The sequence below is a fragment of the Rattus norvegicus genome, chromosome 12 (assembly GCF_036323735.1).
Source record: "Rattus norvegicus strain BN/NHsdMcwi chromosome 12, GRCr8, whole genome shotgun sequence".
NCBI lineage: Eukaryota > Metazoa > Chordata > Mammalia > Rodentia > Muridae > Rattus > Rattus norvegicus.
The window spans coordinates 30,576,684-30,604,371 of record NC_086030.1 but is presented as its reverse complement, the minus strand read 5'-3'; the positions used below and the strand labels follow the sequence as shown (position 1 = coordinate 30,604,371).

Sequence of the window (27,688 nt, the reverse complement as noted above, 5' to 3'; positions counted from 1 at the left end):
GCATGGCTACTGCACCCATGTATGGTATTACCGTATGACAAGGTGCACACACGGAGTGTGTACTACCGTGATGAGCTGGGCTTCTTGTACAGAGACCATGACCTGCCATGCTAACACAGCTGAGACTTTGTCCGATTCCTGTCGCTCGAAGAAACCCACAGGCTTGCCCCTGTGTTCAGAGATGGGGTAGGTACATCAAGTACTTTAATTAGTCTGTCTGGGAAAATGAAACTGATTGAATTAAATATTAATCACATATAAATTGTGGAACTAAATCAGTTGGGGGAGTCGCCAGGAGGGAAGGGCCATGTTTAAATGCAGATTTTTAGTTTGTACAAAAAAAAAAAAAAAAAAAAAGAGTCACAGGCCTCTTCCTCCTGCTCTCTCTGACCTCTGCCAAGTAAATTGATTTCAGAGCAAAAACAAGCCTTCTATTTTCCAAGCACAACGACAACGCTTAACCAGAAGTTTCCTTTGCAGGAATACTGAATGGAAGAATCCAGTTCCCGCGCAGTCCTTCTAAATCTTTGCCTCTGATTGGGCTCATTAATAAACATGCTGATTTTGTTACAAGGAGAGACATATGGTACAATCCGCTAACAGGAAGAAGTATTTTGCATTTTATTGTAGAAAACAAACATGCAAACAGGCTCTCACAGATGGTTTCCTTAGCTTCTAGGAGGGGAAAAAACTTAATAATGTGTAAGTCTACTTTTTCCTCAACAACAACAACAACAATAACTCCTTGCTCTTCTCTGGTTGGAATTAGACTAAGTTTCGAAACAGGGCTGGAGACAGCTTGAATTCATTCTTTTCCTATTTAAGTGCAGGCAGACAGAAGACAGACAGACACTGCACAAGCGCTCACATTGTGTTCTCTCTCTCTCTCTCTCTCTCTCTCTCTCTCTCTCTCTCTCTCTCTCTCTCTCTCTCTCTCTCTCTCTCTGTACTTAACCATACTCTTGCCCCAACCCCTTTCTTTTTTCTCTATTCAGACATACTTTCTCAGGGAGGCAGAGATAACAGCACTCCGCCATTGGAAAGGAACTAAGTTCTTTTACAAATACATTTTCTGGATGATTGATGCTCACCTTTGAGGGTTATCAAAACCTGGTTTGGACGATGAGTGTTCTTTGTATTAGAGGTGTTGCTGCTGCTACTACTACTATTTTTGGAGAGAGAGAGAGAGAGAGAGAGAGAGAGAGAGAGAGAGAGCACACCAGACACACCGGATGTCCTGCTCTATGACATTCTATCTTATCCCCCTGTAAAAGGAGTCCCCCCAACCCCTGGACTGAGCTAGAGGACAGCAAGCCCCAGCCACCCTCGTATCTCCCCTACTGTCTGAGTCTGAATACCTGCATGGCCAGGTGTGGCTTTTTACGTGGGTGCTGGAGATTAAACTTACCTCTTTATGCTTGCATAGAGGAACTTTTAGCCACTGAGCCGTCTCTCCAGTCCCTAAGTAGGGTTAATTTTTAGAAGAGTGACATATGCACAGAGAGAGTAAGAAGATAACAGTGTTTCCACACTCTTCATACCCAGGGGCCCCTGCTACCAAGAACCAGCAGTAACAGTCATGTTTGCTGTAGTCTGACCCAATGGGCCAACGCTGCTACAGTGTTATTAACGTCCTTCACATTGTATGTTGGAAGCAGGGTCTCGTGCTGGATGCTCCATGTCATGTCTTGGCAGCTTCTCTAACTTTCCTTGTTTCTGATGACCTCATTCTTTCCCCCTTTCTTTCAATGTATATGTGTGGTGTGTACATTATGAGACAGGAGAATTCCCAGAAGCTTCTGAGCCGGTTAGCCTACAGCATCTGGCACCCAAGACTGCTCTTTGGCCTCCACGCATACACAAGGAATTCGAAAACAGGAACACACACACCCCGTACACACAAAAGAAAACAAAATTAAGCAAATATAAAGGCAATCAAAAGAATCTGACACAGTATCATGCTGTCACTTCCAAATGTCATTTATCAGCTCAGGACACTCTTGTTTTATCCCCTACCTACGCTGATGTCCCCTATGTGAAGGCTTGAAAGAGCGGACTTGCCTACTATGATGAGATGTAATACCAGAGGAACGGCTAAGCTGAGATAGAAAGATTAGCGGAGAGGAGCAATTTGCCATCTACAATGGGGCTGCCCCAGCAGACATGAACACGACGTTCTAAAGAACTAAGCTAATAATGCACAAAAGGTGAGCAGGGTTAATTCCCTGATCCAGTGGGGCAGGGACCCTAAGAGTGTCTTCCGGGAGCACTTTCTGCCTCAGTGTCTTTGTTCCCCTCCAATACCCAGTAGGCTTGAGAAGCATGGGAGCTTACTTCCTCTGCAGAGGAGGAAGACTGGGGGTGGGGGTGGGGGTGGGCTTGGACCTAAAGGCACGGGGAAGACAGGGCAGCAGGAGTGTGGTCAGCAGCTGCTCACATTGTATTCAGTCAGGCGTTAGAGGGAGGGATGCTCAGCTCACTGTCTCCTTTCTTCTTCAGCCCAGGACCCCACCATTTAGCTCGCGTCTCCCCTCCTCATTTAAAATTCTCTGGAAACAGCCTTACAGATACTCTCCGAGCTGTGTCTTCTAGGTGATTCCAAGTCCAGTCAACTTGACAACTAAAGAAAAGGTAAGCTTCACAGTGGTCAGAGAGGAAACCTATTATTATTATAATTAAAAAAAAATAAAATTGTGTGTGCGTGTGTGTGTGTGTGTGTGTGTGTGTGTGTGTGTGTATGTATGAATACATTGACCTCAGAAGTATCAGATTCTTTGCAGCTACAGGTAAGCCACCTGTCATGGGTGCTGGGAACCAAACTAGGGTCCTCTGCGAGAATGGGACATAGCCTTAACCTGTAAGCCATTCCTCTAGGCATTTCTCCAGTAACCCCACCAACATTTTTGGGGACACGGCCTCACTTGACCTTGGGCTGTCCTTCAGTTCAGCTACGTAGCCAGCTTCTGACCTCACCTTCTGATCTTTCTGCTTTCACCAGTGCTGGGACTTACAGGTGTAAACCACCATTCCAGGTTTGTATGTACTGGGGAAGAGCGATGGGGTTTGATCTGGTCTACAAACTCAGTCGCATCCCTACAGTTAGGACTTTAAACAACCAGTCCAGGCTGTAGTCCTGTCGTCCTCTGTGACCTTCAGAGAGGGAACAGCTTCTGGACTTCCAAGTCCTCCAGGAGGTAGGACTCTGCACACCCTGACTAAGGTGGTCAGGGAGAAGAGAGGTATCAGGGTATTTTTTTCCTCGATGGCTCTGGTTGGTTACTGTGAAGCCCTCTCGGATTTCCCAGCTCACCACTAATGGCCTAACTACCTGGAATCAATCTCTACCTGACTCTCATTGATGAATCGATTTGCCCAGCTTTCTCTCTTGCATTTTGGCACCAAACCTCCTTCAGGTACCTATTAAGTTTTAAACCTAAGACCCAGACACCAGATCCTAAAGAAGAACAACATCCATAATTTGGGTTAATTAAAATGCCTCCGAAGGAACAGGTGACAGATGTCAAGCCTCCTGGCACCGGAAGGAAGACACCTCCACAGACTATTAGGATTCCTGTGTTAATCAGGTAATAGTAACTTGGGTAATTAGCAAATCACACCAAATCTTGTTTAAGTCCCAAATCTCATTTAGAGCCTTTTGGAGAAACCGTTTAAATACAAAGGACACGGTCTCCTAGTGAGAGAAGATGACTGCTTACTAGGGCAGACATACCAGGCTTCCTGCCTCTATTAAATCCATTTTAATTACAAAGTCTCAGTGTCTAATTCACCACAATTGGAACGAGAGAGTGCCTTTTCCTTTGTCCTTACTAAAACTCTGAGAACCCCAGGCTCTGGAATTCTGGGTGACTGAAAATTCAGCAAGTCCCATGCTAGGAATATGGTGGTAGTCTTTGTCACCTGTCTTCAACAGTACCCTGAGGACTGTGAAAAGAACTCTCTGACTTTGTCCATTTCTAAAGATCCATCCACCCATCCACACACCCACCCATCCACACACCCACCCATCCACACACCCACCCATCCACACACCCACCCATCCACACACCCACCCATCCACACACCCACCCATCCACCCACCCATCCATCCATCTTTGAGATAAAAATCTAGCCTTGGCTGTCCTAGAGCTCTCTATGTAGACCAGGCTGGCCTCAAACACACAGATCAGCCTGGCTTTGCCTCTCCAGTGCTGGGATTAAGGCATGACCCACCGTGCCCAGCTAAGTCTTTATTTGTGTTAAATCTTCTGTATGTGTATAGACCTGTGTGTGGTTACATGAATGTGCGTGCAGCTTCTCCCAAAGACCAGAAGAAAGCACTGGATCCACGGGAGCCGGAGTTAAAGGTTGCTGAAGCCACCTGAAGTGGGTGCTGAGAATTGATCTCCTGTTTCCTGCAATGAGCACCAGGCGCTCCCGACCACTTAGTCATCTCTGTAGCCTTCTTGTGTTCATGATTAAATCATAATTCATAAGAATGATTTTGACCACTAATACCTCTCTGTAGAAGGAACCAAAAGATTCCTGAGGCTGGAAGTGACCACAAGATATATATTCACATTGTATTGAATAGTCAAGCAAAGCGAGCATGCTCTCCTCTGACTTCCTTTCCTCCCTCTTTGAGCTAACACGCTTTTCGGTGTGGCAGATGTGTACACTTTTGTGTTTTTATATACTTGTATGGGTTCGTGTGTGTGTGTGTGTGTGTGTGTGTGTGTGTGTGCAAAAGGAAAAAAAAAAGACTGACCTCCAGTCTCCTGCATGAGCACCAAGCACTCTTGATCACAGTCATAAAGTTTTTAAAAAGACATGTCAGTATTTATTGTGTCCACATACCACATGCTTGTGTCCATGCCCCAGACATGTGTACAAGTGGCAATCGGAGAATCAGAGGACGACTTTCCGGAGTTGGTTCTCTTCTTCCATTATGTGTGTCCTGGAGATTAAACCTGGGTCACGAGGTTAGGCATCAAGTACTTTTACACTCTGATGCACTGTTTTTATTATTTTATTTTTCAGGTTGTGAGCCTAGCCTTGAACTGTGAGCCATCTCTCCAGTTCCTTTTGTTTTTGTTTTTGTTTTTTTTTTTTTAAGACAAGCTTCTCATTGGCCTGGAACTTCCTTCCCCAGCACTGGGATGCCAAAGGTGCACATGACACCAGACTTGTGTGTGTGTGTGTGTGTGTGTGTGTGTGTGTGTGTGTGTGTGTTCTGGAGATCCCATTCAGATCCTCATTCCTAACAGATCAGTTACCTCCCCAACCCTTGAGCTGTTACTTGGAAGCATTTTTTTTTTTAAAGATTTATTTATTTATTATATATAAGTACACTGTAGCTGTCTTCAGATACACCAGAAGAGGGCATCGGATCTCTTTACAGATGGTTGTGAGCCACCATGTGGTTGCTGGGAATTGAACTCATGACCTCTGGAAGAGCAGTCGGGTGCTCTTAACCTCTGAGCCATCTCTCCAGCCCACTTGGAAGCATTTTTATAGAGCTCTTTGCCATGTCCCTCTCTATTTGGAGCTAAATATTACTGAGTTCCCATGCCGTCACTGGGTTCAGATTAGCTCAGCCTGGGCTTGTTTCAACAAGACAAGTGTTTTTTGTTGTTTTTTGTTTTTTGTTTGTTTTTTGTTTGTTTCTTTTTTTCGGAGCTGGGGACCGAACCCAGGGCCTTGCGCTTCCTAGGTAGTAGATCTTCCTAGTGGTAGATTTAGCTCTACCACTGAGCTAAATCCCCAACCCCCAAGACAAGTCTTAAAGCTGGTGACTCTTGTGTGTTCCTTGCTCTCATTTACTTAGAGAGGACCAGGGAAAGAATCCAAGATTAGTTAGTGGAGTACTTCAGGCTTTACCTGTCACAATGCTTGAATGCTTCAACCTTATTTTTTTTCTGCCTTTCTTTCTGTTTCTACTACAACATCACCCATTAGCCTTGGTGGATGGAGGTGGTGGTGAGGGACTGGATGTCATCTTTGATAGAAAAAATATAAAAATTGAAACCATGCTGGGGCACAGAAATCGGATAACTTGGACTGAGGATTCAGCTTGGGTATCATCTTAGTATCTTTTTCTCTTGCTGTGAAAAAAAAAACTTGAATAACAGCAACTTAAGGGGTAAGTTTACAGCTTAAATATAGTCCATCATGGGGGGGAAATCAAAGCGGGAGCTTGAAGCAGCTGGTCACATCATCAAGAAGATAGTCTTGTAGTCAGGTCAACTTTTTCCACTCTACACAATCCAGGAATGGTTTCAATCACAACCAAGATGGGTCTGCCCACATCACAGGTATTCAAAGCCCAGCTCCACTGAGTCTAGAGTATGTCCAACCCACCACCAACGTGTATCATCACAGCTACTTAGCACATCTGGGAAACATCCAAGCTGGTCTCTGAGACTCTTTGAACCCCATCTGCTAAATTCAAGCGAGAGTGTCTCTCCCCTGTGATTCACAGGGGTGGCAGGAGAATGAACGTCGAGTAACATTCTACAAGCTGTTTCCTCAAAACTTGCAAAGGAGACAGAACTTAATGCAATTCCATAGACATATCCTGGAAACAGGGAAGCTGCCTCCCTGCTTCTATGCCTGCTTGCCTTCTGAGTCCACTACTGATGACAGAAATGGCCCGTGCTCCTTAGACACCAAGCACAGTATCTTCTCTAGGAGGATGAGCCACAGGGGCCTGGGTAGATGCTGTACAAAGCATGAGGATCTGAGTTCAGATATCTAACATAAACATAACTATTATTCACAGTGACACATGGTTGTAACCCCAGAACTGGGGAGACAGACCAGGGATATCTTTGCTGGCCATCTAGTTGGGCTGAATTAACAAGCTCCATGTTCAGTGAGAGACCCTGTCTCAAAAGCTTAAGGATAGAAGCCAATTAAAGAAGACACTTGACTGTGACCCTGGTCTCCCCATGCACATGTACGTGTGAGACTCTCTATGGACAACGACACACACACACACACACACACACACACACACACACACACCTACCTTGGCCATACGAGAACAGAATGGTAGCAGGAAGAGATGTGAGGATTGGCAGTTTCATATATTTGCCATGTAAGTACCTTTCGACCAACAGAACAGGATCTGTTATGTCAACTAATGACTTGGAAAACAAAAGACCCAGGGTGGATGGATGGCTCATCAGTTAAGAACACCAGTTGCTTTGCCAGAGGCCCCAGGTTATATTCCTAGTACCTACATGGGAGCTCACAACAATCTATAATTCCAGGTATCCTCTCATGACCTCCCTGGGCACCAGGCATATATGTGGTACACACATATCCATGCGGCAAAACAGCCATAAATAAATTACTTAAAACAAGTTAATATGAAGAGAAGCTAAGTAGGTTATACAGAGTCACTAAGAGGAAAACATCTTTTTTTTTTTTTTTTTTTTTTTTTTTTTGTCTGTAGCTGAGGATGATCTTGAACTCCTGATTCTCAACACCTCAACACCAGGCACATAACATCATGCCCCATTTATGTAGTGCAGAAGACCAAACCCAGGACCTCTGCATGCTGGACAATCACTTTATCAACTGAGCCACATATGTAACACCAACACCAGTTATGGGACTGACACAGTTGGTCAGTGATGTGGACAGGGCATATCAGCATTCAGAGAGCTATAAGAGAGTTAGGATAGAGAGACGGGCTTGGGACAAATGTGTTAATTAGGTGAGTGGTAAATGTCTGATGTGCCTAGAAGGAGACAGTGAGGGTCTCTGACAGTAATTCATACAGCAATTCACTACAGCAACCGACAAGAATCGGAGTCATTTTCGATGACACCTTGCTACAGATATGATTTTGAGGGTGGGGTGGGCTTCCCACTTCAAACTTGGTACCTTCTCTTCCTAGAATATAACTTCCTAGTTATTTTCTTGGTCCACTACTGCTCACCAAAATCAGATTTTCCAGAAAGCCTGTGTGTGTGTGTGTGTGTGTGTGTGTGTGTGTGTGTGTGTGTGTATGTTGTACTTCTGCAGTACCCCCACCTACAGTTCCAGAGCGCGGAGTGAGTTATATGTCTATATCTCTGTGGTAGAAGAGGCTGGCTTAACTTGTTTCCCATTGTGTCCCTAGGCCTGTTCTGAAGTCTAGAATATGGTAGTAAAATTGAACAGTCATGTGACCTGAAACTAGAAATGGCAGTATATTAGATCATAAACACAGAGACAAGGTGTCTTCAAAAAATCAAAGGAATGAGTCTGTTACCCTCAAAGATGAATGACCTTTAATAAGAAATGAAGGGTGTGGCCTTGGTTCAGCGGTATCATCATCCTAGAATAACCAAGGTGTTGGAAGCTCAGCGGTAGAGCCCCTGCCTAGAATCCCCCCAATGAGGGGCTGGGGGCGTGGCTCAGTGGTAGAGCCCCTGCCTAGAATCCCCCAGTGAGGAGCTGGGGGCGTGGCTCAGCGGTAGAGACCCTGCCTAGAATCCCCAGTGAGGGGCTGGGGCGTGGCTCAGTGATAGAGCTCCTGCCTAGAATCCCCCAGTGAGGAGCTGGGGGCGTGGCTCAGCGGTAGAGCACCTGCCTAGAATCCCCCAGTGAGGGGCTGGGGGCGTGGCTCGGTGGTAGAGCCCCTGCCTAGATCCCAGTGAGGGGCTGGGGGCGTGGCTCAGTGGTAGAGCCCCTGCCTAGAATCCCCCAGTGAGGGTCTGGGGGCGTGGCTCATCAATAGATCACTATGCACAAAGCCTTAAGTTCCATCTCCAGGATATTGCTCAGCAGGCTCCCTGTATATCCTCTGGGAGAGTAGCCACCATTCCCAAAGACAGAAGGCATTAGCCAGAAGCACTTTTCTGAACTTTTTGGAACCTTTGGCAAATTCAAAACAACTTCTATCTTCCTCCCCACCACAAAATCAAAACAACCCCACCACCACCCAAGATGAAGGACTGTGAGGCATTTTGTTTTCCATCTTGCTAATTTTTCTCGGCTGCTGGAGGTGAAAAACCAAAGTAGGACTCCATCTCCCAGAGGCTGTGGTCCAAATCAAACTAAGGAAAATGGGTGGGGCTGGGGCAAGTAAAACAGAGACCCTCAGCACCACAGAGAGCTAATGTCTGCGAAACGGGCAGAGGGGGCTGGTGGGTGGCACTCGAGTTCATGCCTCATGTACACCTGCAGTGAGGAAGGCCCCCAACCCCTGTGCCAGCTCTCACGAGGCCAGGCAGACAGTACTGGTTTTGTTGCTAGCCCCCCTCTTTTGGTGGGGTGCTTTCTTCCCGCACAGCAGGCAGGGCGGTGAGAGCTGACAAGCACTGGTAGAATTTTAAAAATTGCTACCACTCTCCCACAAGACGTCCATTATTTCTCCAGAGCCGTACGATTCACAGCATAAAAGCATAATCAAGAGAAATCGTGGCTCGGCTCAGCCAGAGATGGGCAGAATAGTCCATTTAACTTTATGTTAAAAAAAGGTAAAATAATTGGACCAAAATCTGTTTGAAATGGGAGTAGGAAATGGCTTGTTTTCAATCTATTTCGAACGAAAAAAAAAAAAACCCATTAAACCCTCATTGGAAACTATTTAGTTTGGAAACAAGTTTAGTATTCCATAGATGGTGAGTGTTGAAAGTTGTGGCAGAGCACAGCCTGTGTGGGGACTGCCCAACTATCTGATGACCTAGTTCCAAAGGGTTCTGGAAAAAAGAGTGTTGGCTGGGCTGGGGCAGTTCACAGCCTGGCTGCTGGCCTTACAGCAAAATCTGCAAGACACAACTGACTGGAGAAAAGGAAACCTTTCAAGTTGATGGAAAAGCCCTAGGGACCTTGGGCTGGCAAACAGAATCATGGCTCCAAGAGCAAGGAGAAACTGAAGGCAGTGGAGGGTGGAGCTGGGCTGTCGAGGAGATGGGAGTGAATCCTTAGGGCTATGCCACCCTGGGACTTAGCCTCACAAATGACAGGACACTTGGGGTTGGGAAGATGGTTCTGGGTAAAGTGCTTGCCTTACGAGTAGGAAGAGTTGAGCCTGAACCCCAGAGCCTACCTACAAAGCCAGGTGTGGTGGCACATGCTTGTAATCCCAGAGCCAGGGAAGTGAAGAGAAGGGGAACCCCACCCTAGGGTACTTGGTGAGTTCCAGGCCAGTGAGAGAGCCTGTCTCCAAAATTACGATGGCAAGACAGCTTAGGAATAAAGGTGACGTCCGCCAAGCCAGAACTTGACTACATCTGGAATGAGCTACAATAGAGAAACAGAGGGCACACCTGTGATCCAGATCTTGAGGCTGGAAGACACAGGCTTCTGACCTGGACCTTGAGGCATAGTAGCCATGAAAAGTTCAGGCCCAGGCAAGGTAGTACACGCCTTTAATCTTAGGAGACTGAGGCAAGCAGATCCCTGAGTTCAAGGTCAGCCTGGGACAAAGGAAGTTAGTTTTAGATCCAGGCACGGCGGAACACACCTTTAATCTGGGCCACACCTTCTGCTAGAGGCCTACATAAGGACTTTGGAGGAAGGAAGACTCATTCCTCTTTGCCTGCTTGCAGTTATCTGCCAGCAAATCTGTTGGAACCTAATTCGACAGAAGACAGCTTAAACAGTTACTCTCACAGGACTGAGCAACTATCAGATTTCTAGACTTCCATTCACAAGCTGCCCATTGTTGGGCTAGTTGGATTGCAGACTGTAAGTCACTACAGTAACTTCCCTTAATATATAGAGACATTCTGTAAGTTCTATGACTCTAGAGAACCCTGACTAATACACTTGAGTTCCATCCCCAGGATCCATATGATGGAAGGAGAGAACTGACTCCCCTAAAGCAGGCTCCTGATCTCCGCATCTGCCCGCACACACAGAACTAACAAACAAACGTAATTAAGGAAACAAAACACAAAACCCAACAAAATGAATAGTACCTGAATAACAAAACCAGGAGCTGATTTCTGGCCTTCAAATGCACACACACACACACACACATACACTTAGAAATACTAAAAACACTCATGCTAACACAAACAGCTAGCTGACAGGCCTAGAATAAGACATCCCATGCCCGCGCCTCTAGGGGACATGTACCCTGAGAACATCTTTGGATGCAGGGCCGTAGGAAGAGGCTGGCCTACTGTGTCCTTTTCATGCATGCTGTGGTCACCTGCCATGGGGTATGCTCTGCCTTTTACATCAAAGCTCTCTACTGCAGGGAGGGCCGCATTACCACAGATGCCGGCAGAATTTGCTCAGCAGCAAAACCCTAGGCTCCAAGAACCTTTCTGCCCACCCTCTTATGTTTATCCAGAGTGTATGGCTATCCCTGATGCATCATGGATTCCCAGTCCACGAATAAAATGTGTTGCTCTGTGTGTGTGTGTGTGTGTGTGTGTGTGTGTGTGTGTGTGTGTGTGTGTGTGTAAGCCAGAGGACAACCTCAGGAATCGTTTCTCAGCTGTCTATCCTTACTTTCTTGAGATAGGGTCTCTCGCTGGTTTGGAACTTGGAACTGTCCAATGAAGCCCACACGTCTTCCTGTATCTGCCTTCACAGTGTTGGGACTACAAGCGCCTGCCACCATACCCCATTTTTAATGTGGATCCCAGGGACAGAACTCATGTCCTTGTGGCCTTGTGCTCACAAGGCAAATATTTGACCTATTAAGCCACCTTCCCAGCCCTGAACCAGACATTTTATGAAGTAGCAACCTTTATGAAAACTATAAAATATTCTGTCCTGGTGGGAAAGATATATCCCATAAGCACATTAAGCCCAAATTGCCATGATTTCTTTAGAAGAACAAACTCCCTCCTATCTGTTTCATGTTCCCACTCCATTCAGCAGCCTTAGGTGAGTGGAGTGTTGATGAAGTATTTACACCCCCCTCTTACTTTGGATTGGGCTCCTTCTTGTTTTAACTCCCTGGCTGCCATTCACTTCCATTCATTTAACCTTGATGGTCCTTGGGAAAGCGATAAAATGGCTCTCTGTGGCTGTCACCTGATATCACCTAGGTGACACACCTCCTCCAACAAGGCCACACCTCCCCATCTTCCCAAACAGTTCTACTAAATGGGACCAAGCATTCAAATACGTGAGCCTATGAGAGCCATTCTCATCTAAACCACCAATCAGTGACAGGAATACAATGCTGGTCTGGGGAGCTATAACAGGCTTAGTTAAAATAATTATTTTTGTGTATGTTTGATCCCCAGCACCTATGTTAGAAAGGAAGGGAGGGAGGGAGGGAGGGAGGGAGGGAGGGAGGGAGGGAGGGAGGGAGAGGGGGAGGGAGGGAGGGAGGGAGGGAGGGAGGGAGGAAGGAAAGGCAGGCAGGCAAGCCACCTATAGAGGAATGCAATGCTAGGAAGGTGGAGACAGGATAATCCCTGGGGCTGCTAACCATCCAGTCTAGTCTACTTGGTAAATTACATCAGGGAGAGACCCTATCTGGAAAATAAGACAACAGTTTCTGAGGAATGACACCCAAGGTTGTCCTTTGGCCTTTACACACACACACACACACACACACACACACACACACACACACACACACACACACACACAAATACACACAAATGTGAACATGAACCTGAATGGATACATGAACACACACACACACACACACACACACACACACACACACCCCACCTCTGAGGTAGGAGGACCATCTTTAATCAAAGCATGAACAAATCTGGTTCTCCATGGAACTGTGGCATGTGTGCACACAATAACTCACAGACCCAATGGTACCCTGATATACGACTTTCCCTGAGTCCAATCCAGCATGTTGAAAAATCTCAAATACAAAGTGTTTCCTCAAAGCGTCAACCCAACCCAGCTCTTCACATATATTCTGAGCTAAGAGCCACAGGGCTTCGCCACACCTAAGTCTCTGCCTGGGGAATAATGTAAATTTGTTCGGTAACTAATGGCCCGGCTGGACCAGGCACACAGGGCATCCAAGAGCTTCCTTTCATTGGGCCATCTCTTTGAGAGCTACAGAGTGTTCCTCCCATAAGGCTGCCAGCCCCTGGCATAGCGGAAAGTGCCTGCTTTATTGATTGCCATTCATTGTTCTCCTACTGAAGGCAGCCATTGTGTGGCTGGAGTGGAAGGAACAAGAATTCTAGTGATGGCTTCCATTAACCAAGGACAAGCCAGTGCTGCTATGCCGAGACAAGTGTGTTCTGCCCCCATGATCAGTGGTTGCTGTGGGCTAGTCCAGCTCCACGGCTCTGAAAAGGTTCACGGCTACTCTCTATCAGACAAATACAAAATATAATGTATTTTGTCTGTCTCCTTTCCCCTCTATCCTTCTATATTTATTTATTTACCTTCCTTCTCTTCTTCCTTCCCTCTTTATTCCTGCTTTGCTTGTTTTGTGGCTCTAAGGACTGGATCTCAGTCTTTGTGTCCAGTGGAGGGGGATGTTACCAGTACCTCATGTTTCTTTATACGATCTAGATCAGCAGATCCTTTTTTTTTTTTTCCCCGGAGCTGGGGACCGAACCGCTTGCTAGGCAAGTGCTCTACCGCTGAGCTAAATTCCCACCCCCCCCCTTTTTTTTTTTTTTGAGATCAGCAGATCCTAACTAGCCTTGGTCTCTTTTGATATTTTTTCCCAGCATCGCCTTTAAGGTAAGAGGACTTCTTTACTCAAAGCGTGAACAGATGAGGCTCCAGCACGGAAGTATGGCATGCGTGCCCAACAACTGATCGAAGGAAGAGAATTGTTCTGCGGAAGGAAGCGCTCTGAGAGCAGGCAAAGGAGTCTACCCAAAAGATGCAAAGATAAGCTTCCCTGGGCAACAGCTTTTGCCAGAAAGTAGAGTTCAAATTGAAAGCTGACACTTCGAAGGGAGAATGGTCCCTTTATGGATGTTTGGGACTGTGACACTACCATTGCAGTGCTCCCTGGACTGGAGGCTTCCGTGCTCCTGGATGACTATTCTTTATGCCTCCTCTGGTCACAGCCATCCACGGATACAAGGCGGAAGATGACAAGGCAGGCAGGACAAAGGACATCGCTGCAAGTGCGTGCCTATGCTTTGAATGTGGACCCAAATCACAGCCCACTCTTTTCCTTCGGTGGTTCCCACTTCCCCATTTTATTCTATGCATCCCTGATTTTATATCTTCCGGCCAACATACAGCCTTTGCTAGCTGATTGCTGTGGGAATGAAGGAATGTACTGAGGGACAAGAGAAGGGTGGGGTCCACTGGCAAATTTATGGATTCATGTACCCCTAATGGCCACATACAGTTTTTCTTGAGTGTTTCAGGGCACAAGAATGTGGGGATATTTATTTGTAAATACTTTTCTTTCTCACCGACCTTTTGACGTGTTTCCTGTGTGGACTGGTACTGAGTATCACTTTTTTTTTTTTCTTTTCTTTTTTTCGGAGCTGGGGACCGAACCCAGGGCCTTGCGCTTGCTAGGCAAGCGCTCTACCACTGAGCCAAATCCCCAACCCCCACTTTTTTTTTTTTTTAATCAGTCATTATCTATGTCTGTTCATCCCGGGACAGGTATGGATGTAGACCAACACATTTGCAGATGAGAAGTTCATGTTCCATGGTTGAACACCCAATACCTTCTTCTATTAGGGACTTCATGAAGATGGGAGGCTCTTAGGCAAATGAATCAATATGCACCATTAAATCCAAGTCACCCCAAAACAAGGCGAAGAAGTGTTACGAAGGGAAGGACATCCCACTTCCCCCGACTTGGTTTGATTTTATAACCCTGAACTCACATTCCTACGAGTTTCTTCCTACTGGACCCTGGGCTGGGATTAGGACAAACTAATGGCAACAGAAGTGAACGTCCAAAAAGGATGTTGTTTTGGAGCTCATGGATTACCACACAATGGGTTTACCGACAGAAGGGTGAGAGGCCCTGTTTTAGTCAGGGCTTCCATTGCTGTGAAGAGACACCATGACCAAGGCAAATCCTATAAAGGACAACATTTAACTGGGGCTGGCTTATCGGTTCGGAGGTTCAGTCCATTATCATCAAGGTGGGAGCATGGCAGTGTGCAGACCGACAGACATGGTGGAGGAGCGGAAAGTTCTACATCATGTTCCAAAGGCGAACAGAAGACTGGCTTCCAGGCAGCTCGGAAGAAGCTCTCTCAAAGCCCACCCCTACAGTGACACACTTCCTCCACCAAAGCTACACCTACCCCAACAAGGCCACACTTCCTAACAGTGCCATTCCCTGGGCTAATAGGCATATTCAAACCACCACAGGCCATGGTTAATATAAAAGTACCCTTAGAGGGGTTGGGGATTTAGCTCAGTGGTAGAGCGCTTGCCTAGGAAGCGCAAGGCCCTGGGTTCGGTCCCCAGCTCCGGGGGGAGGGGGGGGGGAGAAGTACCCTTAGCATTCCATTCCCAGACCCTGCAGTCTGACACGAACCTGCCCTCACAAGGACTCCCATGTTGCATAGACTTAGGGGCCATCTAAACATGCATATGAGAAGTCACTCATTTTCAGGAGTCACATGACTGACACTGACCATGCCTGCCCTCTCTCTTCCCTCTCAGCCACGGGATTCAGGTATGTATATATGCCTACATCTTTGAATTTTGACCTTGAACTTCTGATCCTCCTTGCTTCTATTTCCGGAGGGCTAAGATTATAGATGTGTGCCACCACACATGATTTCTGTGGTGCTGGGGAACAAAACCCAAGGCTTTATGCATGCTACACAAGCACTCGAGCCTTGGAGTTACATGCCCAGTCCAAAGCCTGCTGACTTCTAAGGACAATGCCACCGACCTCTCCCCTTGCATTCTTCTCTCCGGACTCCCAACAATAACATGAATGAGAGGAAAGAGGCCAGTGTTGAGGATAAGCGTGTGTTGGGGGCAGGGGTAGACACGGCGAAGAGAAGAGGCCATAGAGAAAGGAGGAGACACACAAACACAGGATTCAAGGCAATGGCTGACAGAGTGAGCCCCACTAGACACAAAAACACTTTCTCTCTCGATGCTCCTTCTGCCAGAAAAAGCAATTAATAGCAATGACCACAAGTGAGTGGCCAAGCTAATTTCCAGTCAGGCTGTGGCAGGTGGGAAGAGGGAGAGCAGAACCCCACCCATCGCCTCCCTCGGCAGAGGCCCCCTCCGTTGTCATCATTGTAAGTAATTCTATGCAGCTAGGGGAATAAAGGCCTGAGCATAAGGTTTCTATCTGGGCTGCACAGAAGCTGATTAAAAATGCTAACTACCGTGATTGTCCAACCACCAGACGCTCCCTGGAGACCCACGCTCACAGATGGTGATTAGTTTGGGATGGCCAGAACATTCACCGGGACCATGTTGCTGTAACACCCACAGACTATCTGTCACCCTCCCAGGAGGCCGTTCAAGGCTGTTTACCTCATACAGTTAACTTGAACCATAAGCTTCACCAGCCTCTTTGATACAATTTTAATCAACCTCCTCAGGAAAAAAACCCTGATCTCCCTCTCGCTATCATACGCATTTTTGCAAAGCACTAGGGAAAACTCCCCTTGGAATGCTGCAGCTGGAGAAAGCCCTTTCCCAAAGCTGTCCTGCATTGAATGTGCCCTGCCTCCCTGCAGACACTACCCCTTTGATTTACTCGCCTGTGTTAATCCTCCCTGAAGTGGCAATCCATCATGGCTACTGGTGGAGATGGGTGGTAAGAGATCAATACCGGGGCCTTGTAACGAATGTTTCCAACAGCGAAACTGGTAGCTACTGTTTCTCTTCTCCACGATGTACCCTTTCTCCCTCCCTCCTCACCAGCAAATTCAAGTTCGTTCATCCTCTCTCTCTCTCTCCTTCCTTTCTTTCTTCCTTCTTTCCTTCCTTCCTTCCTTCCTTCCTTCCCTCCCTCCCTCCCTCCCTCCCTCCCTCCCTCCCTCCCTCCACATCCTAGGCTGGTCTTGAATTTGCTGTCTCTATTAAGCCTCCTCCCCACTCCATGTCCCAAATGCCCAGGACTACAGCTATATACCACTGAGTCCAGGTAGAATATCTTTTTTCTCTATCTGTTAAGATGTGCCTCTTCTTCCTTTACAGATTTATCCTTCACTCTGTGTGTGTGTGTGTGTGTGTCCAAGGATGCCAGAGGTAACAAAATTCCTGGACCTGGAGTTAGGGATGGTTGTGAGGCCACCAGACATGAGTACTGGGAATGGATCCAACTGAATCAAATGCTCTTAGTCACCGAGCCACCTCTCCAGTCCCCAAATTCTAATTTTCTAGACTGGCCTCAGCTATTTGTCTATCTGTCTGCCTTCAGTCCATCCATCTATTCATCTACTCATCCACCCATTCATCCATCCACCCATCCACCCATCCACCCACCCACCCATCCACCCATCCATCCATTCATCCATCCATCCACCCATCCACCCATTCATCCATCCATCCACCCACCCATCCATCCATCCATCCATCCATCCATCCACCCATCCATCCATCCATCCATCCATAAAACAAGGGCAAGAAAGGCAACAGACTCCATTCTGGGCTGGTTACAAAGCTGTGTGGACTACGACCTCTGTGGACCCTTCCCTGAAAACTTCACCTGCCCTGTCCTGAGTCCTGGCAGTCTGGCAGGCTGGTCACACACTCTTTCTGGCAAAGCCTTGGATACCAATTCTGTGACATTTGTTGGATCCTTCGGCAGTGAGAAGGGCAGCCTGGGACAAAAGGAAAACACCATTTCGAGTAATTTCATGTAAAGTCTGTGTGCTCTGACATTTCTTTTATAAGTAGGAGCTGTCAGAATTCTTGAAGCACCATGCCAAAGGAAAGGAAGGGGACTCGGTGTGGGCTCAGGCTCTGGGTTGGACCCTTGCAGGTGACATTACTTCTCAGTTCTCCAAACTTCATTTTCCTGGTTTACAAAATGGTAGAATACTGTTCTACTTGACTCTCGAGAAGGTTCAGTGTTTGTTTTAAAGCTTATTCCTTATTTTTTTTTTTTAATTCTTTGGTGGTGTTGAGAATCGAACCTAAGGCCTCATGTGTTTTAGGCTATTGCTCTGGCAGTGGGCCACACCTCTCTACCCCTTCTGGGGGATTCTCAGCCTTAGTGATGAGACATTAATGTGGAATTGTAACTTAAATAAGCCGTTCTTCTTCCCATTTGCTTTTGCTCATGGTGTTTACCACAGCAGTGGAAACCCTAACAAAGACAGGAAGTGGCAGTTCCAATGAATCCTGTTCTTCATGAGTCTCCAGTCTAAACGGCCATTCAGAGACAGTCAGATGGATGGGCAGTTAAAGAGCACCAAGACTGGTAATCTGAGTTTGATTTCCCGTATCCACACGGTGGAAAGAGAAAGTCAACTTTTTCAAGCTGCTTTCTGACCTCAAACTTTCCTTAGGAATTCTCTAGTCTACCTACATCTCTGATCTCTGCCTGGAGTTTGAAGCTATATGGTTAAGGCTGTGGAGACGGCTCAGTTGATAAAACGCTCACGGTTTCTCAGTAGAATCTGAGTTCAGATCCCTCCGTGAAAGCCAGGTGGTAGCCACAAAGGTCTACACTCCAGCTCGGGGGGTGGACATACACAGACTCTTGCAACTCAGTGGACGGCTACCCTAGTCAGTTACTCCCACATTTGGTAAGAGGACCTGTCTGTCTCAAAAGGTACGGCGGACAGGTGACAGAAGGAGACAGGGACATCAACCTCTGCCCTTTGAAGTCTTGGTGGTCTTCCTGTGTCAGCCTCCCAAGCAGGAGATTACAATTATAGGGGTGTCACTGTGTCTTGCTTTATCTCTGAATGCTAGACTTAGATGTTAATGCTGAAAGCTTCAATTCGGTTCTCAGAAGAGAAATCTTGGAGGAACAGTTACTGTTGAAGCCAAGTGTTTGATCCCACCTCATTAAAACCAACACTTCCCACGTGAGTGCAACTTTCAGTTGCCATAACAAATTCTCTAGGGAGTTAAATACCCAGATGCCCATTTTGGTGGTTCATACTTATATGTATACTGACGTACACAAGTGGCACTATGTAACATTGCCCCCAAGCCCTAAAGTTATCCCTGATTTAGTGAATAAAGATGCCTACATCCTATAGCTGGGCATAAGAGAGATAGGTGGGTTTGGGTTCCAGGGCTTGGGGTCTGAGGAAACCAGGAGGAGAAGAGTGTGAAGGAGGAGAGATGCCATAGGTTTGGTGAGTTATGAAAATATGGCCATGAGGACTGGCCAACTGGAATTAAGAGTTGCCTAGATGGAACACGGCAGGGTATAATTCAGGGTCCTGACGGGAAAGTAGGTTCTAATAGCTTAGAGGACAGATATCTGCCCAGCTCTGGTGCATTAAAAGGCTTATTACAAACATAAAGGTTGTGTGTCTTTTATCTGGAAACTGAGTGATCAAAGGTGGGATAGAAAACCGCATTTTGAGATTAGATAATTAATTACTACAACAAAAAAAGGTGGTATAAGGGTTTGAAAATGAGGGATTCATTTCACTTCCACTGAGAGGGTGAGGAAGGAGAGCGAAGCGGAACAGGGATGCAAAGGGGTGCTCCTAGGGTTTTACCAAGTAAAACCAGAGTGACCTCAAGGAAAGCAGAGTGTGTGTCTTGAATGGGAACTGTCCTCCAGAGTCGCAGGGGTTAAAATTCAGAGACCCGCAGGAGTGCTTTGTTGGAAGGTTTGAAAGCTCTAGGAGGTGGAGACCAGCTGGAAGAAATGGTGCACTATGGGCAGGCTTTGAGGATCTTATAAACAAGATCCAACTTCCTGTTTGCTCTCTGCTTCCTAACTACAAATGCAATGTGACCAGCCAGACTCTTGCTCCTGCTCTACATCCCTCACCATGCCAGAACACGGTTCCTCGAACCGTGAGCCAAAAGAAACCTTCTGTTTTTGCTTTTTGTTTTTTTTTTTGTTTTTTGTTTTTGTTTTTTTTTTTTTTTTTTTGATTTCGTGTTTTCCTCTGGCATCATGTCAGAGCAATAAGAAAGGCAGCTAACAAGCTGGAGAAAAGGAACTCACACTGTGGGATATTCAAGCAATATACTATGCCCCTAAAACAATGAGGTGTTGATAAGGGTCCATCAAGAACAAAGGGAGAGAGACGGGGAGGTGACGAGAAGCTCCAAGAGGGCAATGAATTATAAAATCAATCAATCAATCGATCAATCAATCAATCCAGTTTTTCAGGAGAGATCATGATGAGAACTTCCACATGGGTAGAAACACGAGACATGAAGCAGTCTTTAAGTTTATCTTGCCATTGAAATGAGGTATATCTTAGATCCGGAACTTGGCACCCCAGAGCACATGCTGATGTGTGGAGGTCAGTGGTGACAAAGAAAAACAGAGCCGAGATGGGCAAAGGAGAGAGCAGAGAGGGAAGCCCGAGAACGGCAGCCTGGCTTCCCTGAAGCCAACCCCGAGAATGATCTAGAACAGACTGTGAAAATCTCTGAGAGGCGTGATAAATCACAAGGGTCCTGAGCATCTGGGATGTGAGTCTTAGGAAGAAGCGTCTCCCTCAGATCAATACCCACTGAAAGAGTGCTGTAAATCACGGCCAGAGCGGAAGTGTCAAGGATGAATACCGCCACTCAGCCCCCAAGAGAGGGTGTGGGGCAAATGGAGGAAGGCTGGACCTTAAAAACACAAGGCGAGCTGGTCTCAAGGCTGCAGGCCTGGGACCACAGCATTTGAGAGGCTGAGGCATGAGTGACCACAACTGGTAGGTCAGGCTGGGCTACATAACTAGATCCTATATAAAACAACAGAAGAAAGAAGGAAAGAAAGAGGGAGTCAGCGAAGCATAGTGGGGCATGCCTATAATTTGAGCATTGAGAAGCTGGGCCAGACGGTGAGTTCGATGCTAGCCTGGGATAAATGCTAGCCTCCCCAACTCAAGGAACATACAGACAAACAGCAAAGTCGGGGAAGCACAGGGCTGCAAGTGCACAGCAGAGGAGAAGAGGTAGGAGAGGGGTGGCTGAAGGCAGGTACATGAGGGAAAGAGAGCTCCTTAAGACAGAATGGAAGCAGGACCTTGAGCACCGACAGAATTTGACTGGTAGGAGGGGGAGAATGAGGGTTGGTGAGATGGCTCAGCAGTAAGGGTAATAGCCTGGCCCATGGAGCTTGATCCCTGGGACGCACATAGTAGATGAAAAGAATCGATTCTTGCATGTTGTTCTTTGACATGCTATGGCATGTAAAATGTACATGCATGCACATGCACACACGAACGTGCACACACACGCACAGGCATGCGCACGCGTGCACGCACGTACACACATGGGTGCGCGCGCACACACACACACACACACGCACGCACACACACACACTTACAAAAAAAAGAGATAATAACCCAAGTGGAATCCAGGGGAAACAATGTGGCTGGGGAGAATCCAAGGCTTGCTAGGGATTTGAGGGCAGGCCCAGTAGAGAAGATGGAGTCTGAACGATGTTAATGGAAAGCAGGGAAGCTGTGCTCAGACCTCCCAAGGACGAGTGTCCAAACTTATGGGCTCATTAGTTGAGAGGTGAGCACAGCATGAACTGTGCTGGCTTGCTTGCTTGCTTTCCGTCCCTCCCTCCCTCCCTCCCTCCCTCCCTCCCTCCTCTCTGAATGGGATTGAGTTGCCTTGGTGCTCAGTGGCTGGTGACAGGTTGTCACTAACTGTCCACATCCCTAGTGGGGAAATAAAAGCAGGTGCTACAGGAGGATCCTGTATCAGGGAGATGATGGAAAGGATGGGAAGTTGAAGAAAATCATCTCGTGCCTTTGCATCTTGACGATGCAATCTTACTTTGAGAGAAGGTCTCATTTATTTCAGGCTGGCTTCAATTAACTGGTTGTCTAGCCAAGGAGAACCTTGAACTCATGGTCTCCCTTTTTTTTTCCAACTCCCAAGTGGTACAATTACAGTTGTGGAACAGCATGCCCAGAAGATGGAATGCTGGAGACAGGAACCCAGGGCTTCCTGAACGTTAGGCAAACACTGTCCATTGAGGTGTGTCGCCATTCTATGATGCAGTGCCTTACCCAGGCACCACCCATCTTTGGGGGTTGGGAATGAACAGTATGATTTATGAAAATGCCTTATGGCCACCAACTCGGGAAACACTTCCCCACCTCTGCTCCACTGATCAGCGGGACCAGCTGCTATTAACCTTCACGGCTCTATATAGGATGGTGTATAGGGCTATAAAATATACAGGAGAAAACATGGGAAAGCAGGGGTCCTCTAGATAGACAGCATACATTATCGATTCCTGCCTGTATTAATCATTTATTTGAGAGGAAGAATAAACCATATTAAAGGGACTTCAGGGAATTCATCTTCTCTTATCAATAACCCATTAGTGTGAAACGAACTGCGGCAGTGGTCGAGGCGACTTGCAACTATCTGGAAAACCTAGAAACAGGGTTGTCGGCATTCTACAGCAAACGTACGAGGCTCTCTCCAGTGCCTTGGGAGGGTCTTCTGGGGCTCTGATCCCATTGCTCCTCTCGAGAAAGGACGGGTCTCTGGGTAGAGTCCATTCCTTTCTGACGGGAGTGAATGAAGCGGGAAGTGAATGAGTCATCAGTTACGATGGGCATACAAACCCCAGTTAGAGCAAGCGGAAGTGGTAAAACGAATACTACAGAAACCCCTACATAGGAAGTACATGTTCCCCTCAGGGTTAGATCTCCCGTGGTGTACTTGCTGAACCTTTTATGTGGTGAAAAAGTTATAGGCGGGGTGGCAATCTATAGGAGTGGGAGAATCAGTAGTTCCTTGACTCTTACCTAATGCAAGTTTCCTCTTATGAAAGATTCCCAGCCTAAACATATGATAATCAATAAATGGGGTTAGCACCCGCAGTCAAAAGGAATAGCTTCACAGTTACTACAAAAAAAAAACCCTAAAACTTGTCTCCAAGTGAAAGCAGACTATTAAAAATAATTTCACTGATGGATGAGGTGGTTCGGCAGGTAAGGAAGGGCACTTGCCTTCAAGCCTGACGACCTTAGTGTGATCCCTGGGACCCACAAGACGGAAGAAGCTCTCGGAAACTGCCCCTGGCCCTCCACACACACCTGACGTGTGTTCACACCCACACCTACCCACTACGAAATAAACGACTTTGAAAAGCGCTCACTGAGCAGATTAATGGATTTCTGTTATATCTGCAGGTGTGGGTATGTGAACATGTGTGTGCACCTTCATGTATGACTGCCTGCATTTGTGAGTGCATGCACACGAAGGCCTAAGGACTTCAGGAAGCTACTTTTTTTTTTTTTTTTTTTTTTGGAGACACGGTCTCTCATTGGCCTGGAACTCACTACATGGGTTAGGCCACTGACCAACTCCCAACCCCCCACCCCAGGGACTTACCAGGCTCCACCTTCCCAGAGCTTGGATTTTCAGTACTACACTTGGCCTTTTCATTCATTTACGGTCTTTTTTTGTTTGTTTGTTTGGTTTTTTTGTTTTTTTTTTGTTTTTTTTTGGTTCTTTTTTTCGGAGCTGGGGACCGAACCCAGGGCCTTGCGCTTGCTAGGCAAGCGCTCTACCACTGAGCTAAATCCCCAACCCCACGGTCTTTTTTTTTTAAGTTTTATTTATTATATATAAATAAGTACACTGTAGCTGTCTTTAGACACATCAGAAGAGGGAATGAGATCCCATTACAGATGGTTGTGAGCCACCACGTGGGTGCTGGGATTTGAACTCAGGACCTCTGGAAGAGCAGACAGTGCTCTTAACCGCTGAGCCATCTCTCCAGCCCTCCTTTACAGTCTTAAGACAAAAATCTGTGTTGTTCAAAACGTTTTGGCTTGTTGTTTTTGAGACAGGGCGACTCTCTGTGAAACCCTGGCTGTCCTGGAACTTACTATGTAGACCAGGCTCGCCTAAAACTCAGAGAGATCTGCCTGCCTCTGCCTCCCGAGTGCTGGGACTAAGGGTGTGCACTGCGGATGCCCAGTTTGCTGTTCGCAATCTTCGACGGAAGTACAGTTTCTACTTGGAGTAGAACAATAAGGAAGACAGAACGGTAACTTTCCAGACTCCCTAGGGTGATGGCTCATGGTGCTTTTTGCCTAGAACCCAGAGTGCTGTTTCCAGTGCTGGTTCCTTTGTGGGTGGGTGTCTCTCACCAGATGTTGCAAATGAGATGTAGACTGGACTTTCCCACATAGGCTTTCATTCTATGGATGATGTTGGAAACGGAGAAAGACCCGCACTGTGGTTTGCACCACTGAAGAGGCTCGGCACCACAGGGCTTGTAAAAGAATTTATCTATGTGGAGATGAGACCCCCAAACCTGACGAGGAGTGGGGAATATTGAAGATGTTCCCACAGCTCTGCTTAGCAAAAGGCAAAAATGGCCTTCTGTCCAGGCAGGGGTCCAATTTTCACAACAAGATTTCAACTCTGCCACCTGCACGTGTGATTTCTGTGGCACAAGGCTCTGGCCTGGCAACAGAGAATAGGAACACCCCAGGCTCTTGTCAGGGAATACGATCTCAAACTGTCTGCCATTCAAGCTCTATCAAAAGCCCAGCTGAGAAAAGCAATATTTACAAAAGATTATTTGAAGGGCAAAGCCGTTCATCCGTTCTTCAAACCACTCTACATTCTATCCATGGATCAAACCCAAACACCTTGCAGCTACACGCCGGGGCCATGCTACTTTACCCCACGTGCAACCGCTGTCACCAGACTGGATGTTAATGCCAAGCTGCCTGCTCTTATCAAAAAGTTGTGACAAGAAGCAGACAGAGAAAATCTGTTATTATAGTTGAGGCAAAGCTGTGACTGGAATGGAGCTCACTTTAAAAAAAAAAAAAAAAAAAAAAAACCTGTAAAACTCCCATGTGAAAACTGTAGAAATTAACTCCAAGATGCAGGATGCTGACGGTGAATGCTTAGAACCCCAGCACTCAGTGGAGACAGGAGGGTCAGGGATTCAAGGTCACCGGTGGCAACACAAGGCAGTCTGAAGACAACCTGAGCTATATGGGAACAGTGGAAGAGGGTGCATTTGATAAATGTACAATAATGAGGATCAGAGTTCGAGTCCCCGCACTCATAAAGAGACAGGTGAGAAACACATGTAATCCCAGTGTTGGTCGGTGGAGACAGAAGGGACCTTAGGGTCTGCTGGCCAGACAGCCTAGCCTACTCAGTGGACTCCAGCCCATTGAAAAACGTTGTCTCATCAAACAAGGTAAATGGTGCTTGAAGAATGACCAAGGTGGCCCTCTGGTCTCCATGTGAAGATTCCCATACACATGAACCCGCACACACTTGCATTTCTGTGAAACCGTGAAGCAGGCCTGTCTTCACATTTCTCCCTCGAGTTCCTGCCTTGACTTACTAATGGCCTGGGAGCTAGAACTGTAAGACAAAATAAACCCTGTCGTCCCCAAAGTTGCTTTTGGCCACTGTGTTTTTATCCTAGCGACAGAAAGGAAACTAGAATTGTCTCCTTTCAACTGATGATGAAGTGAACTGGACCTTGGCTGTCTGTAGCCCGGGTATATACTAATCCGTCAGTTTCTCAAATCTAGGACCTTCCATGCTCTTTCTATGTTCGCTTCTACCTGTGTGATGGATTCATTGTATAAAAGGCCATAAAACTTTCATGGCACTCGACTACGGTATAAATAAGTAAAGAGAGAAGCGTTGTCTCTGCTCCCTTCAACACCACACCTACATTTGGTCGGTGCCGTGACTTGATGGCAATCGTCTCAGTTCTGGTAGCCTCAGCAGTCATGCTGATGACCAGACTCGCAGCTGCACTAACTGAACATTTATTGCATTGATTATGTACCTAAACACTGCAAAGCATATTCGACACACTGTTTTACTTTGTCCTTTCAGTAAGCTCATAGGGCAGTGCCCAGTCCGGGTGTACATGCCTGAGATTTCGCTACGAGAGAGGCTGAGGTAGAACGCAAGAGAGTTCCAGTTCAGCCTTGGCTACACAACGAGACTCTTCCAAAGAGTCTCACTCTGTGTGTGTGTGTGTGTGTGTGTGTGTGTGTGTGTGTGTGTGGTGTGTGTGTGTGTGTGTGTATGTGTGTGTATGTATATATAATATTATATGTTATATCAAAATACTGTAAATTATACTTATTATTACATATAACATATAATATCAAATAAATAAATACAAATTAGGGGCTGAGGGTGTGAGTCAGAGGTACAGCACCTACATAGGATGTCTCATTGAAGGGCCTGGCGTGTGGTTCAGAGGCCCAGTGTGTGCCCGCAACCTCCTAATGAGGAGGCAGGGGAATGATTCAGTGGCAGGGAATCTGCGTAGCTTGCAGAAGGCTTCGAGTTCCATGCATTCCTAGCCCTGCAAACAAAGAGGCTCGCCAAGTCCCTTACAAGTTTGGGTCGAGTCACCTTCCAGATGAGGTCACAGGCTATCACGGACAATGCAGATCTGGATCTGGGTGTGCCTGACACACCATCCTAAGTGTGATGGGCCCTGAGGGTGAGAAGGATGAAACTGAAATAGCAAATGCTAACAGGTCTGAGGTCAGACCTTTGGTTTTCCTCTTTGCTTGAATGTCAACTGGTCAACGGTGCCTTCTAGGCACTAGTTAATGTTTCCTGCAAAAGCAGGGTGATAAGATGAAACCGGTACCTGTCCGTAACATCGAGTCAGGATTACAAGGTCTAGATAGTCTAAATGGCTTTAGCCTCTTGCCACAGGGTCTCATGTAGCCAAGGATGACACCGAACTGCTGATCCCCTGTCTCCACCTCCCCTTGCTGAGACGACAGGAGTGTCACATTGTTTACGCAGCGCTGGGATTGAATCCAGGCCTTCACCCACGTTAAGCAAATATTCCACTGACTAAGAATGGTGAATTACTCTTGTAAGTGTTTGGAAGGCTTGAGACAATAGAATGGCTATAAGTTTGGGTCTACATAACGGGAGCCATGAGTTTCAGTTCTCTAAACCCCAGGCGCGAAGGACTTCCTAGAAACTTCCCACAGAGCCACAGAGGCATCCTGAGCTACTGAGGAATCAAGACCCACCAATGGCTGGGCCCACTGAGTCAGACCCCGCCTTTTCTATTTGTTACTGGAGTAGTTTAAGGTACTGTTATCCTTGGGTGTCTGCATAGGTTAGTTTCAGTATCCATGACCACTGACACTCCAATCACTTTTACAAAATGGTATTTATCACTTGCACATAACCTGTACACATTCCCACATAGGCATATACCACTTGTATATGACACCTGCAGATACACCTACAGGCACATACTGCTTTTATATAACATAAACACATCCCACTGAAGGCAGGCACCACTTGCCTTCAATGATTTTATGTGTATGTGTATGTGTATGTGTATGTGTATGTGTGTGTGTGTGTGTGTGTGTATGTATATATATATATACACATACATACATACATAAAAGTATATATACAATATATACATGCATATATATAATATTTTAATCAGTTCATTGGTTATATACTACATCATACAAGGCAGACAGTTCTTGTCTTCTATTGTTTGGGTAGTAATAATGGGGAAAACTTCATACACGTGCACATATGCGTGGAGGTCAGAGGACAACTCTGGGATTTGGTTCTCCCTTCTGCCAGTGTGGACTGAACTCAGGTTGTCAGACTTGGCAGCAAGCACCTCGGCCTGCAGAGTCAGCCCCTGGCTGTATATTTTTTAAGTTAAAAAAAAAAA

The 27,688-nt window shown here is 46.6% G+C and overlaps 1 protein-coding gene and 1 long non-coding RNA gene across 10 annotated transcripts in view; one reads left to right on the top strand and one right to left on the bottom strand.

Annotated features, from left to right (window-relative positions):
- The window catches only part of Auts2 (activator of transcription and developmental regulator AUTS2), a 1,091,249-nt gene that overhangs the window by 226,015 nt on the left and 837,546 nt on the right, over positions 1 to 27,688 (bottom strand).
- Positions 3 to 11,164, top strand: LOC120095842 (uncharacterized). The gene is made up of 3 exons (XR_005491710.2): positions 3 to 186; positions 2,042 to 2,207; positions 2,500 to 11,164. It is a non-coding gene; the product is annotated as an uncharacterized LOC120095842 (long non-coding RNA).